The following is a 14545-nucleotide window of genomic DNA, read 5'->3' as shown; positions in this document are numbered from 1 at the left end:
TAACTGCTTGTGCTCTATCCAAGGTCCTACAGGAAGGTAACTGTTTGGAGGGGGTTTTGTGCAACAGACAGTTCACAGCATACACCCTAAATGCAGTTCAGCTCTCATCCTTGTGACAGCATCCAAGATCACCAGCTCAGCCAAAGAACTAACTGTACACAGTACAGACTTAATCCTACTATCATTATCAGTACTGATGATTCCTGCAACCTTCACTATTCTAAGAATGGAATGCCACAACCAGCTACACATAAATGGATTTTAAGAGTAACTACCCACTAAAAGAGTAAACCTACCACAAACCACTTGTATCAGCAATATTCTGTGAGCAAAAATAAAGTACATTAGAAGAAAATGCAGTCTTCCATCAGTTAATGAGTACTGCAAACAACTGCAGCATTTCAATTAATGTACAAGAGTGATTATACACAAAACATCAGTCAGATATGGCTTTTGAGGACATAAAGAAGAAAGCACCTCCTTAAACTCCAGTAACTAATTCTATCCTTTTCACTTAACCTTCCAGTTTTGTGACTGTGATGGGTTGAAATACAAGCATTTTGGGAAATAAGCCAGACAAATAACCCCACTCTCCATTTCTACACCTAGTTTTGCAAAGCTGTTTTTCTTCAGTCTAACAGTCATATTTTACAGAGTCTTCCATTCAGAGCAAAACTCAACTCAATTTCAAAATTGCAGCAGTTGAGAGTTTAAACCATGGCTGCAAATCACATCACCATTTCAAATAAAGTACCAAAAAAAATTAGCATAAGGATATATATGAGCCTTTTTGATTAATATGATCCACCTGGCATTTTGCTGTGACACCAGTAAGAACAGAATCTAATTCTCCAAGAACATTTCTGTGTCTCCACCATGAAGACAGCTCAGCCTCAATTGCTGTCCATCTTCCAAATTTTTCAAGACATAAAGGAGAAATTGTCCTCAGTGAACAGTCTTTGTTATACACTATCTTACTCATTCCTCAAAGCACAGTTGTTCCTCAAAGCACAGTTCTTCCTGCTCACTACTCAAGGCAGTGATACATTGAGGAAACCCAGAGTACAGTAAAACAACTATGATTTTTCTCATCTTCTGCTGCCTTGCTGTAATGTTTTCTCACTCCAATGACGCACCAGCACCTGGAGCTTCTGCTAAAATGCATTTCCTGGCTCATACTCAATTCTTCCTCATTAAGTACCCCACGTGCTCTTCTCATCGTAATTCAAATTAGCTTTGTATATTCAATCAGACAGTTCCTTAATTTTTTTCTATCCTCAAAACAAATATAAAATGCAAAAAAACCCAAAAAAACACCCTTATAATATGCTAGCATGGAATATTTAAATAGATAAGACATTCATGAGCCATACAGATTTCCAACACAACATAGAAAAAACACTCCTGGATGTATCTCCAATTCAAGAATAAAACATGTAACAACAAATAGCAATGAACTGAACCAGGGCACCCGAGGTACAGACAGACTCCAACCTCTCACACTTCGAACTGTACAGAGAGCTCAATAACACCACCAAGAAGACAGGTAAGTGTGTAATGATTAAACACTGATGGAAACTGAGAAAATTGTGTGTGCACAGGTAACACATAGTATGCAAAGTCCAAATATTCTTTTACATGACTGTGCAGCATTTTTGTAGCAAACAGGTCTCACTGCGCAGGTCTAAATGGACAAATTTGTAAGTTTTTACCCATTTCTAGTAGGCACTGTGTTTTAAACTGGATGAATCACAGAGGCTAAAACACTAAAATTACTAAGCTATCAAGTGCACAAACTCTTCATCACTTTACACTTTGGTAATAATCTTTAGCTGCCTGTGAAGCAAAAAAAAATCATAATTCAACCCAAACCCTCATAATAATATTTAAACCAAAATGTAAAAATAGAAACCTAGGTTTGTCAAAACACACCAGAATTAAATGCAAAGACACAAAGACAACGTATTGTCATAAGGTTTCCTTCTCTCACCTGCACTAGCACAGCCCTTAGCAGCAGGTACAAATGATAAGGACATCTATGATGCTTCATTATTATACTTTTCCCTCAAGTGATAAAAATGTAAGAACACTCATAAACAGAGCTAATAAGGAAAACTAACTACAGACTCAAAAGTTCCAGAGAAAGGATTACTATACCTGTGCCCACTTCTATCTATGAACTTTAAGAAAACTGTTCCACTGCTGAGGTTGCATTTGTGCCAGGAGAGTAGTGCTGCTTGTCTACACTAACTGCTGCTGCCCAGCTGAACCTTAATGACAAGCAGGAGATCTGGAGCCAACAGATGATCCAGCTGAAAAGATTTTACATTTTAATTAATAATCAGCCTACCTAACTGGTTTCACATTTCTACAGTATCAATGTCAACACAAAGCAAGAACTCGTGCTGGAATCCACCCTCTTGGCCACTGCACAGATCTGGATCTTTCAAAAAGGATGACATGCATAATGCAGGGATTTCAGGAAATTGCACAACATTAAGTGTGACATACAACAAACTACAAATAATGGACATATGCATAATTTTGATAGAGCAGGGAAGAGCAGATACAGCTCTCCAAACAGAGATCTGCACTTACAAATACTGGTGCACTCTGTGTATGTGTATAGAGAACTGATCGCACTCAGTATCATGGTCTACTTGGATTTATGGTGCTGGAGAAGTCTTGCCAAAGGCTTTCTTGCAATCACAGCATAAGAAAGAAGATCTATGCTTGCATTAATAAATTGGTTAAAATATAGAAAACATAGGACAGACATAGTTGTTTTCACAAGGAAGGAGAATACCAGCAGGCCTCCACAACTGTGTGCATTGCTCAATATATTCCAGATTACACAAGAAACAGGAGCTTTGTGAAACTCCTATTATTTGGGAGAGCAAGCAGAGGACTAACAACAGTAGAGGTGGTGGTCTTTATCAGAGAGAGAAGTGAGCAATAAAGCAGGTAATTACCAGCACTGATGAAGGAAAGTGCAAGTTGAGTGGAAGGGAGGAAGGAGAGCAACAGTTCCAACTTGGTACGCGAGAAACCAAGGGCTCTGCACTGAATACTGCCAGAACTCAGAAATAAAGCCAGCATTAGGAATTGTGAACAAAAGTGTGAAACACATCACTGACTTTACATTTTGAACACCATTAGCATCCCTGGGACCTTCAGCTCCAGAAGAGTACGATGTAGCAAAGTAGGAAAAGATACAATCAAGAGCACAGAATGCTTTTGTTCTACAGGGCAAACAAAACAGGCAAATTAGGATTCGGGTTTCAATAACATTTGGGTGTGGAGAGAACGTGATAAAGGGCTACAAAATTGTACAAGGAACAGAGAGATGTATTGTTATAACACACAGAGAATGTCCAAAAGAAAGGTGGCATCAAAGGAATTCAGTAAAAATGTTTAAAAAGTTTTAAAAAGGAATAGTTTTTACTACAACCACTAAAATACCTATAGAATTTCTTACAAAAGGATATTTGCCTGCCTGACATTTATTTAGCTGCATGCAAAAAAAGTCAGAGAAAAAAATCCAAACATTACTAATTACATAAAAACCATTCCAGATTTAGAATCAACCTTTACTAAAAATAATTATGGATTGAAAGAATATTCAAGCTAAGAATGCTTACACTGTTCTCACTCTTCCATAAGCATTCATTCATGCTCATCACTGAGGGATGAATACTGAATTTTCTTTTGTTTGATTCTATCAGGGATTAAGATTTTACCTAAAACTTGCCAGACAGTTCACCAATAACATATAAACTTGCTTTTGAAAATCTCATTCAGTATTCATGATAGTGCCAGTATCACAAATACAGAAGCATAACAGATATTCCATGAAGGAACTTGCAGCAAGGCATTCATTAAGCCAATCATTAAGAAGTCATTACATTTTCCAACTCATCCCTGCCTGAAGTTACTGTGCTAACTGCTACCAGCAGCACAAAAAACGCTTTTCTAAACCAAACTTTACACCAAGAGTTATCATCAAGCCATTATGGAAAAAAAAAACCCATGGGGATTTGCTATTCAAACTGATTTTTATTTTTAAAACAAAATCTTATGCTGGAGTTACAAAAATTGTGGCACTGCTAAAAACACATATAGTCAGTGTGACAAAACAACAACTACATACAGGTTGAACTTTACCAGTCTTCAGTTGTTGCATTAATAAAATATTTAGGGTGACAAATCTCATGATTCTTAGTAGAGTGCTGTATTTCTTTTAGATTTTCTTTAGAAGTTTAACTTCTGCTGGTGTCAGTATTTTAGCCCTCTGTTATCTTTTTTAAAAATTATTATAAATTCAAACAGCTTGATCCAGATTTTTCCAGTTTTCAAATGTTTGTTCAAAGATGATACTATAGTTACTTCTGGTAACACAGCATTTAAACTGTTAGCATTTACAGACCTCTTGTCTAAATTATTTTTAAACAATTTTAAGACCAGGTGAGATGCAATAAGCACTGACTGCTTGAATACTTCTTCCTGCAAGAAATTAAAAAGGGTCTTCACTAGTGATCATTCTTGGTGTCCATTTAAATTTTTGTGAAGAACACCCTGTTGAAAGAATTGCAAAATTTGTCCCGTCTGTGATCTAGCCTCAAAAATTATGGATAAAATCATTTACATAAGTCTGATAAAATGGAGTAAAACCAGAGAACATGCTGAACACATCTGTTCCATAGCTGACTCTGCAATTCTTCCAATAAAGCATGCCTATAGGATTAAAATTTCTTCTGCTATGTCACTGGATCATATGACATCTCAAAATGGCAAAAGGCTCGTTCAGGTACAGTGACACTGACAGACGTTACCTCAGCAATATAATCTACTTCAAAAGACAGCACATGTACAAAACAGACCAGTAAGGACACTCTTGTGCCAAAGAGAAACTGCATCTAACCTAGGAGAACTTGTCCTCAATCCAAATTTCCTGTAGTAGTGACGGCTTATGTTCAAAAGCCACAGGGATTGCACGTGCTGGGAAAGAGATATGGAAGATGAGCAAGTGCATACTCTGCTAAGTCTAAAAATGCTAAACAGAAGAAAACTAACCCAAAATAAAGATTGAATTCAATACAGTATAAGGTTCTATTTCTTGGAAAGATAACTCCAATTCATATATATAAAGAAAGAGATAGCTAATAGAACAAACACTAGTATGAGCTCCTGTGTTAGCAAATGCAGGAGTCAGGAGCCAGGAACTTGATGCTGTTGGCAAGAAAATAAAAAAGCCCCAACAACAAAACAAAAATAAAACCCAGCCATACCTGCATGAACACACCCTAGAATGACATTTTAATAAGGTCATCATGTTATTTCTGTTACTTGCAGAGTAACTTAATTACTCTGTTGCTCAAAAACCATCTGCAGAACTTTGAAAAAGATACAGACAAATCAGTGCACAGCGAAACTGAACAACAAAATCCCCGTTTGGACAGTTTAGTAATGAGATGTCTAAAATAAAAGGAGACAGAGGAAGAGTCTTCATGTATGAAGACTTGGTGAAAAGAGCACAGAAACCATTATCCTGCATGAGTAGTAAGAGTTGGATGAGAATTAAATGGCTTAACTAGCACCAAGACAGAGTTAAATGTAAAGAAAATCCTCCTAACAACAGTAATAGTCATATGTACCAGCTATAAATAGACCAGTGAAGAGGTGTGGTATTCCCCTCTTCTGAGTTTTTTAAGAGATCAAACAAATGTCTGTCACACATGATTTCAGCATATTTCCTTCTGCCTCTGGTGGGGGATGACCTCAGGAAATCCCTTCCCTTCTTACACACTCATCATTTCTTCCTTCATCCAAATGAGAAACGTTCATCAGTGTTATCATACCTGAGCTTCAAAAGTAGTCTTCCCAATACAAACATCAGAAGCATATGAATTTTATCACATTGCTGTTATCAGATTATTAGTGCACTTGATTTGAAATACAGGAAGAGAACCAAGTGAGAAAGATATTGTGAAGAATTCAAAGAAAAAAATGGCTAAAAACAAAGTTACAGCAAAGAAAAAATACTTCAGCCTAAAGAAAACTATTTTCCTCTCACATGAACACGTGAGTTAATGTTTGCTGGTATATCTTTGAAAATATGCAATAATTTGAGATACAGAAGTACACATAAGTAAGACTTCACAAACAGATGGGTCAAAGACACGTCTCTACAGGAATCCCTGCATTACCAATCCCCAACTGCCAGTTTTTAAAGGAAAATACAGATACTTCTGCTTTGGTCTTGCTCAAGTAAGTCCAACTTCAAATAAGCTCATCAAGATGGGCCCTAAAGTGTGCCACATGTGTACTTGTGGGTCAAGTATCTCTAGAGCAGGGGTTCCCATTTCCCAGGGGAATCCCTGCAATATCACAATACAGAACTCCATCTTTCCTTTTCTCATTGGCAACAATCTCCCTGCTGCTTCTAAAAGATTACATTTGAGATGAATATATTAAAACATCCCAGAAAACCCTACAAATAAGCATGGTTAGTCTAAAAAAACAGGTTTACATAGAGCCATAAACTTCATTTGTCATATTATTAAATCAAGATGTCATGCCAAGATCCAGAAGTGAGAAGTGAATCACAAATAACATGCTGAATTCTGAACACGTTCCCATGTTCCCAGCGTTATTCCACAAGCTGTGTGCAATTATAGCATGCATGATCTATTTTGACCTTAGCACTACAAAATATTAAAATAGCAAAAGAAGCATTTCTTCCTAAAGAGACTTTTCTTTTTTCTCACAGAAAAATCAGTGTGTTTAACAGAAATCACAGATTATTTTTATTTTTTTAGTTTAATACTGTGTCAGTTCTACCTGAGAATTTTAAAAGCTTGCATTTAGAAATTAAACTTTCAGAACAGCAAATCTAATAGTTTGCCTAATGAGATAAACCTGGAGTCACTAGGCAATATACATATTTACATTAGCTTGTCATGTATATGAAAACACATGACATTTTCTGCAAATGTATTTAAGATGTACTTAACTACAAAAATCAGTCATATTTTCATCACTCATTTATTCTTCTCCAAAAAGTCTAAACAAAGGATAATGTTAGCAGTACAAAACATCTCAGAAGATATTACTAGAAAATACATTCATTACTCCAAACTAAATGGGGATCTATGGGTACCTCTCCATAGATCAGAACACCATTGGATGTGTGTTGTGGAAGAGGGGGAACAAATGAAAGAAATCAATCTATTATCATTCTCAGGCTGCACTTTATATAAGAAAACCTTACTTTTAAGTTCAGTTAGAGAGCCACTGAACAACTTGACACAAAACCAGATTATTCATTACTTCTGACTTAGTTTGCTGAAGTAAAAAGTCAGCCCACTCTTAATACAAAAGAAAAAAATACAGAACTTTAGATTGCCAAGATTTCAAAGCTTTTTTCTCCATAGCTCCCCACAAATACTTATAATTAATGACAAGGTTTTAAAAACCAGTAATTCTGATTTGTACCTAAATATAAACAACTTCTAGGAAATTATCAGGAAAAAATATTAAGTAAAAACTGTAACTCTGGACTAAAGTTACAGCTGGACCAACTGGCTTGCTTTCTCCAGAGAAAACTATAATAAAACAATCTCTTCTGCATTTAGAATCACTAGGCTTTAAATCCCACAAACCTGTGCACCAACTGGCTTTCCCAACATTCATAGCAAAGAACCACTGACACATCTACGACCAAAACTGAAAGGTTATTCATTTTTTACCATAAATGAGTTTTATCAACATAAAGCAAAAACAAAACAAAAAAGCTGGCCTACTGATATTAAACAATAACATAGAGCTCATTTCACCACATGAATAAATTCTGTCACAGCTCTCTACCTCGTAACACTTACTACAAAACTCCTAAGATTACCAAGGTATCTTGGAAAAAAGATTCCTCTGACAGTTTAGAAATCTCAGCAAGCCAAGGCAAGCAATGCAAAAACTTCTGTTTTCTTCACCTTACTCTTCTATTAGTGTCAGGTAAACCACCTGTTCAAGCACCAACACAGAGCTCGTCAAGGCAAACTCTACACAGATTTTTCTTCTCAAGCAATGAGTCAATCTGACAGTTATCTTCCTGTTCTGTTTTATCAACATACACTAAAACTTTGGGGGAAAAAAACAAATTAATTACATACAGCTTTGCTACCTGAATCAAATCTGGGTTCAATACATATTGGTGGCAGTCATGATAGAACATACAGTGTAAAGGAAACAGAAATTATAGCAAGTTCTGGTTTTTAAATAGATTTCTAAGGAAATCAGTTATTTACAAAGTCACTCTAAAGAAAGGTATAGGTGATAGCAGGAAAAAATAGCAACAAAAAGCTCATCAATGTCTCTGCTCTTAAAAATATCCACAGGGAATTCACAGGAAAGAATACTTTCTAGGGTATTTCGTTAGTAAGTGCTTTGCCACGAGAGAACCCAGGACACTGTGCATGACAAGCCTGTAGCCATTCACTCTGCTCACAGGTCTCTGCCATACACACAGCAATGCAATTCCGAAGGCCTCCAACGCTCTGCAACGTGCTGCATTGTTGCAAGAAAAGAAACGTTGTAGTTGAGGCACATTTTCTGCCTGGACTAGAAATCCCTCTTATTTCAAGGCAGGCTTCTATTATCTTTTACCACCCTCTTAGAGGACACTGCACGATACAATACAGCTTAGAAGCTCTCAGCTAATTTAGCGCTTTGATCTTCAGTAATGCCACAGCCAAAAACTAAAAGGAGATTTATGAAGCCAGACAAACCAAGGAGGGGAAAAAAAAAAAAAAGGGCAAAAAACCTCCCAACCTCGTGGGTGCTGCAATGCACTTCAAAAGCAACACGGGAATAAATAATCCAACATTCACTTTTTCCCCTGACAAAAACATCTCGCAGAATCTGACCTACATACCCAATTCACAGCATTACCACTGCAGAGCAATTCAAAGACGAGAAACCACAGCATCAGCGAGCAATCACGGGAAGGTTCAGGGTGACACAGAAATACTCGTCAGGCACGTAAAACACTTAAGACACTGCAGCGCTAATGGAAGTAAGCAACACTAGCGTGTGTCTCCCGGCACCGCAAACAAGTCCACGGCGGCGCAGCTCCACCTGCACCGGCCGGATCGCGCTGCCCCCGGCCCAGGCACCTCCGGGACCGGCCCAGGGCCCCGCGAGGCGCCGGGGCAAACCCGCCCCGGGGTTCCCACGCACTCGGGCCGCCCCCGCCCGCCCCCTCCCCGCGCACCGACCTATGTCACGGCGGAGGCCGGGCGGCCGCCGGGGACCCCCCGCGCTTCCCGGCGGCGGCGGGAGCAGCCCCGGCTGGGCGGGCGGCGCGGAGGGAGCGGCCAGGATTCCGGAGCGGAGCCCACCCCCCCGGGGGAGGGGGGGAAGGGGCCCGGGGCCTGCCCGCGCCGGAGCACGGCGGGGACGGTGACAGGCGGCGCCGAGGCCGGCGCGGAAGGAGCGATGCGACTCGGCAGGGCTGCGGGGGCGCGTGCGCGCCGGGACCCGCCAAGGGTTCGAGTCCCGCCCGGGACCCTCCGCGGGCCCAGGGCACCGGGGCCGTGCGGCTCCGTCGCCGCCGCTGCAGCGCCGCCGGATAGGCGGTCGGTCAGCTCGCCGGTCCCGGAGAGGCGAGCGTAAGAGAAGCCCGGTCTAGTGCCGTTCCGCGGCTGCGGGATCGGCGCCGGGCGAGGGCAGGATGGGAAGGTGCAGCGCGGTACAACCACTGCCGTGCTCCCTGCCCAAATCCCCGCCTCAGCCGGGCCCCAGCGCAGGACGCGCTGCCTTGCCTCGCCTCTTACGGGGGCTGTGCGCGCTTTTAGGACAATTTAGAACGGCACTCTGCCGCCTTCAGGCCGCCCATTTCTCCCGGGACAGACTGACCGCTCTCTGCAGGAGGCACCTGCTTCCCGCAGGAAGTCAGTGCTTGCAAGGAAGAAGGATGCTACCCTCAATTAATCAGCGAGGAAACAGTCCCTGAGACGTAGCAGGGCAGCTATTAGAGCTGCCCTTGCGGTCTTAAGTAGCCGATGACGTTAAATAATAGCATGGCACTGTAATTAGTTTTGTACAGATTTAACAGTAACCTTAGAGGCATGAACCATTGTGTGTGAGGCGCACAAATGACCTGTGCGTGTTTAGCGGCGCCCTTTGAGACGCTGCCAGGCCCGGTGTGTGCACACAGAGCTGCAGGACCTGTGCTGGGGCACCTGACTCCGCTGCTGCTCACACGCTGCTTTCTGGGCAGGTGCTGAGAGGTATTTAACACATCAAGAGGTGTGCAAATCCTGGACAACCCCTCAAAATCTACACAAAAAAAAGGGTTGGGGGGGATACTTTGGTCACCCTTAACAAACTTCTTAAATAATACTCGAACAGAAGTTTAAGGTTTACGTGTCAATTTCCAGTGGGAACCACATATGAAACTAAGTAACTGCACATCAAGGTCCATAACCTGATTATTCTGAGATCTCCTACCAAAATAGGCTGCAAAGAATAATGAAAGAAAATACCGTCACATTTTTCAAAAGGCACTGAAGAAGACAGTGCTAAAGAGCATCTGATGAAGCACACCCAAGAAAGGCACAAGGCACTGACTCACTGATTCCAGAGCCATCATGCAGGAGATATAGTCACCTCAAAGCTAAGACACTTTGCTCCATACTTGGGAAAATTGTCAGTGGTGTTCATGAGACGCTTGTCACGATCAAGAGTCTTCAATTAGGAAGTTAAAAAGGTGACCTTTTCTGCCAAACGACAGGGAAACAGCCAAGAAAATGCTGATGTGTGATGCTCCTGCACCATCAAGCAAAATCAATGAGCCACAGCTGCTTACACAGCTTTGAAAACACATCCAGTGTTTCTCTTGACTTAATGTTCCATTTCATTGCCATTTGTCAGCTTTAGCATCTTGTAACTGGATTAAACTGATGGAGGAGGGTTTAGCAAATGGTAGGTTTTGAAGTCAAAGTTCTTTCACTACAGAGGAAGCCAGCAAGGATTGTGGAAGATCATCCCACATTCCTCTGCCTGTGTGACGCTCTGTATTGCTGCACAAAACCTGCCCAGCCCAGAACAGCATCCCCAGAGTGCCTTGCAGAGGCGATGTACATCCTGACAGGCATCAGTGCAATCGTGACATAATCCTGAAATCTGAGCATCTTCAGTACCAGGAACAGGATAAACAACTAAATATTGACTTTGAGATAAAAAATACCTATCATCACCAAGGAGCAACACTTATGACGCTGGCTCACACTAAGCTCAGCTCAAACCCAGGGGCACGGTTCTGGGATCATGTATCATGCTACCTGAGCAAAATAAATCTTAGAGAAACAGTGTAATTGCTGATATGGAAAATAACAGTAAAAAATAGCTGACAGGAGTTGAAATAAAGTATATCAGTTATTTATCCATTCAGTTCAAACCCTGTACAGGTGACAGAAGCTGGGAGGTGTGGGGGTGGAAATTACAGAGTAAGCACATCTCAGGATAGTGTACTCAAGCAATTGACTGAAATCTGGCAGAATGGCTCTCCCTGAATTCCAGAATCAATACCTCATTGCAATGCAAGGTTCTCACCTCCTACACGTATTGCTTGAGGCTAACAAGTGCCTGCATTAGTTGACACTGGAGCCACAGCTTCTAAACACTTTAAAAAGGAACAAACCAGCCCCTTTTCAGAGCCATGCCATCATTCTCCTTTTTCTCCCAAGTTTCTTTGCCTCCCCACCACTCCTTCCTATAGATGGCACCGTATTACCACATTTTGAATGACATCCAGAAAAGGGTAAGTTAGTGATTAATTAATATTAATCAGGGGTCAACTGACAAAGGAGCAAGCTGCTGGAGACAGAGCAGATAACAGAAGTCAAAATGGCTTCTTCTGGGAACTGCAGTAGGGTAAAGCTTGAGATGCCAGGATGTTATAATGTTATATATGATCCAGTCTTTCCTCACCAGCAGGAGGGCAAACAGTCTGTTTATAAGCTTAAATCCAGCTCACATGCATTGAGGAAAAAGCAGTATTATTTCAAACCTTTGCTAGTCATGTCTGCTATGCTCCTCTGCCTTCCCATGACAGAAGGAAACAACTGCCTGCCTCTCAGTGCTTCCAGCCAATCCAAATGCACCATCACTGTAAGGCTGATGAGAAAAGAAAGGAAGAGCAAATGTCTTGGGGAGGACAGTCCTAAACCACTGCTGGAAGACTTATAAAAATGTAATTTACACTAAGTGATCTTGGGCAGCAGTACTGACAGGTTTGTCTGCTCCAACCCAAACACTGAAGTTTATGAAGCAACTCATTTACCTTTAGGACTCAGCCATAGTCGGTAACCCAGAATACAGACACTGTGGATTTTACTAATAAGACAATTCCCCTAACATCCACAGCACTCAGCCATTTAACACAAAGCTGCTATTTGAGATGGCCAGGGCAAACTGGGAGATGCTGATTAGAAGTATATGAAATTACACTATCTTACAAAGAGCACTCTTTCTTAAAGATTATGGGGATATTCTGTGTGACTGTTCAGAAGACTAAACACAGCCACAAATGCTTGAAATAAGCAATGGTTGCCTCGTATTTGATCATTTACATCTTAAAGCACACAAGGGACCTTACTGCAGAATGACACTGCACAGACTGTTCTCCCTTTAGCAAATATGACAACCGTTATTCTTTAAAGAATGAAGATTCTACAATACAGGCTTCATTTTACACTAAGTAAACCCATAGAATAATCAGACTTTATTCACTTTATGCTAAATAAATACCCTGAATGAACAATATTCTGCTTAAGAGTACAGATACAAAGAGTATCTGTAAAAGGTAAGGCAAGTGCAGTTGACAGAACTTGACAGAAGTTCCCCTTCACTGAATTACACTGCTGTCACAAATGTAAAGTTCTATGACACATATTCAGATATAACACCAGATAGTGGTGTATTGTAGCAGTTGGTAAGCACCTATTCATCCATCAAATGAATATCTGATAAGAGATAGGCAGAACAGGCAGAGGATTAGCCAGAGGTAAATACTAAAGCAACCAAAAAGAGATTTCTAACAGAATGGAAAACATAACTGTCATTCTAACATTCTTCTCTTTGCTTATTACAATTATACAGTGCAGCAAATGTTTAGATTTCAGTGTTTGGTCAGTAAATCTTGATTCTTCCTGAGGTTCCTTAGCCCTTTTCTCACAGTTGCTTTCACCTCCCTTGTAAAATAAATCAAATAAAATAAAGCCCTGTTCTCTGAACTCCAGATACCCCAATCTTAAGGTCAAGGATGTTTTTGCTACCACACCCATTTCTTTTAACCTCTCAATGCCCTTTGATCAAGTGCTGTTGGCATCGGAAGAGCGTTGCTGCAGTTGATATTATCTGCAGCACTACAGCAGAAACCTGAAAAGTCTTGCTGCCAGCTGACACAATACTGGGTTCCTGCAAGGTGCTGCAAAACTTTAAAAATAATTTTAATCTACATAAAAATGGACCAAAGAGGCAAGACCAAAATAAAACCTCTGTTCTGAGAATTAAACACTTAATGTAATCTGTGGTGCAAGATGAAAACCACAAAAACAAAGTAAACCCCCCCAAAATACAAATAAAAACAAAAAAAAACCCACCTCAAAATAAAGGAAAGGCTGTGATTACTCCAAAACCATTACAGCAAGGGAGTTACTATCCTAATATCTAAACAATTGTGATAAAAATGTTAACCTTATGCCTCAGCTTATGAGGGAACCTTGATACTATTACTGGGAAAAAAAAAGCAGAAGCAGAGAAAAGCAGACAACGCTGATGTGTCCCCTTCTCCTTCCGAGAATGTATTTTCTATATTTTGAAACCAGATTTACCCTTAGAGTATTGTGAGTGAATTATCCTACTGCACTAAGCTGAGCACGTTAGGGCTCCACAAATGCTGCCTATTTCAACTTCCTGCCAGTTAAAAAGAAAAAGCACACACAGCCTCTTCTAAAGAACGAACTTACATCTTCTTAGTACATCCATTGCTTTGCTGAAAGTTGAAGAAGGCAAGGTCAAATTTTATTCAGCACAAGCAGAAAGGTTTGTTATCGTTTTACTTGTGAAGGAATTTATTAACTGCAGACTCAATCTGTCTCCCACACAGGAGAATGCTCACCTTTCTAATGTTCTCATGATTTCCTGAGGTGAATGATTAATTTCACCATCATTACATATAAACTTCCCCTCTTTATGAATATTCACACTATAGCATAGTTAAAGAGGAAATTTGCAAGATTAAAAATTGATGATTTCCAAGTTTGTACTCAAATATTTCAATGAACATTTTCTGGGATATAATAAAAGTAATCAACTCACTTCCACTTCACTTCAAAGCCACAGTGCACATGTACCATAGAAACTCACAGTCAAACATAAAGAGAAAGTAAGTTCCACAAGTCTCAAGCTTATTCATATTAACCTTCTTGTCCAGAAAGATGTTAAGGATGTTGGAACAAACTGTTAATAAACTAAATAACTTCAC

The 14545-nt window shown here is 40.3% G+C and overlaps 1 protein-coding gene across 2 annotated transcripts in view; it reads right to left on the bottom strand.

Moving 5' to 3' along the window:
- Positions 1 to 9501, bottom strand: part of MAP3K2 (mitogen-activated protein kinase kinase kinase 2) — a 49632-nt gene extending 40131 nt beyond the window's left edge. For both annotated transcript variants that reach the window (XM_041407070.1, XM_041407079.1), the window contains exon 1: positions 9273 to 9501. The gene's annotated coding sequence lies outside the window, so the exon portion shown is untranslated. The remainder of the gene's footprint in view (positions 1 to 9272) is intronic.
- Positions 9502 to 14545: the final 5044 nt, after the last annotated feature.

Source organism: Onychostruthus taczanowskii, unplaced genomic scaffold (genome assembly GCF_017590055.1).
Source record: "Onychostruthus taczanowskii isolate IOZ18803 unplaced genomic scaffold, ASM1759005v1 scaffold10, whole genome shotgun sequence".
In the NCBI taxonomy this organism is placed as follows: Eukaryota; Metazoa; Chordata; class Aves; order Passeriformes; family Passeridae; genus Onychostruthus; species Onychostruthus taczanowskii.
This window is presented reverse-complemented; position numbering and strand designations above follow the sequence as displayed.